Here is a 1,461-nt window from a genome sequence, read left to right as displayed (position 1 = left end):
CAGGGTCATGTAAACAGCATATTTGGAAGTTTGGAAATTCCTAACTAGGCTTTATTCTGAATGGAGCGTTTTCCAATTAAGACGTGGGAGATGGTGATATTTTTAGGGTTTTAGGAGCATTCTTTGGAAATAAAAACACATTCGGATGTGTCTCATATGGGGCTTTTATCGCAGTTAGCTCTGTGTGTTGTAAACAAACCCAACTACTAACATATCCAAAGTGGGATATGAGAACATGGTCAGAAAGAAATGGTAACATTATAAAATACATGTTTTTAATCGACAATACCACCTGACTTTTCAAGAAGGTGGTTGATGCAAAGAGGCAAACTGATCTAAGCTGGTCCGCTTTAACCATGGGAGCAACATGACCGCAGTTTGAAAAGGAGGGAAAAGAAAAGGAGAGAGGAAAATAACTCCGTAGGATGTATAGTACGTCATTAACAGTAAACAGGATTATTAGTGGAATATTAATTTTCAGTTGCCATGTAAACAACTTTGTAGGAAAAGAAACAGAATATTTTGTGCTTGTAAACGTAGCCATTGGGAACAACTTTAGAATTGGATATTTTTTTAATTATAGGGCCATTAATGCATAAAATGTAAAACAGCCCCCACTAGTCAAACAACGATGTATGAATAACTCATTTTCATGCTGTTTTTGCGGAATGGTTGGGAGGTTTTTGCATTTGTATTTATAGAAAAGGTTCAGCGATCTATCCTGACCCTTTAAACAAACCCATCAGTGCAGACTAGGCAGGAACTGCTCCCATTTCACACCTCTACCTCTGCCTGTGCCTGGGGGGCAGGACGAGTAATGACTGCTCCGCTCCTTGCCAACAAAGCAACTTTCCCTCTCTGCTCCCATCTTTTATTTCCAACTGTTTACCGGTGTGCACTCATCCACCTCCTCCTCATTTCTCACCTCCACCAGAATGTGCAGCAAATACACAGTTTGCAGTGATTTCCGTTTGTCTGCATACTCCCAGAACAGCCGCGCTTTCATACAGCGGTGTGATTGTTGCATCAGACGTTGGTGGAGATGGTCTGTGGAGAGAGGAAAAAAAAACTGGTTAGCCAGACAGAGGGAAATAAGCTTTGCTCAGCAAATACATACTGCAGTAAGATACAAGTTATCAGGGTGTGAGCGAGCGTGCATATGTTGTGGTGATGTCTAGAATGTGTATTGCAAACTGAAAAGGAAAGGAGCTGTGTATGTTTGCATATATCTCTTCTGTGTTGTGTGTGTGTGTGTTGATGAAAGGAAGCATCTACTGCTCGTGCTTCAGGATTTTTTTTTCCTCCTGCTTCTCCTCCCCTTTGTTTCTGGACTGGTGACAATGAGTGGAGGTGAGAGGGCAGCAGTACCAATGCAACACCATTCATCACACATGTCAAACAGCTAGACCAGCTGCTGGGGACAAGCGGCAAAAATTAGCATTTCACCCCCCCCCCCCCCCC

This window comes from Morone saxatilis, unplaced genomic scaffold (genome assembly GCF_004916995.1).
Source record: "Morone saxatilis isolate NCDOM2014 unplaced genomic scaffold, NCSU_SB_2.0 Contig8, whole genome shotgun sequence".
NCBI lineage: Eukaryota > Metazoa > Chordata > Actinopteri > Moronidae > Morone > Morone saxatilis.
This window is presented reverse-complemented; position numbering follows the sequence as displayed.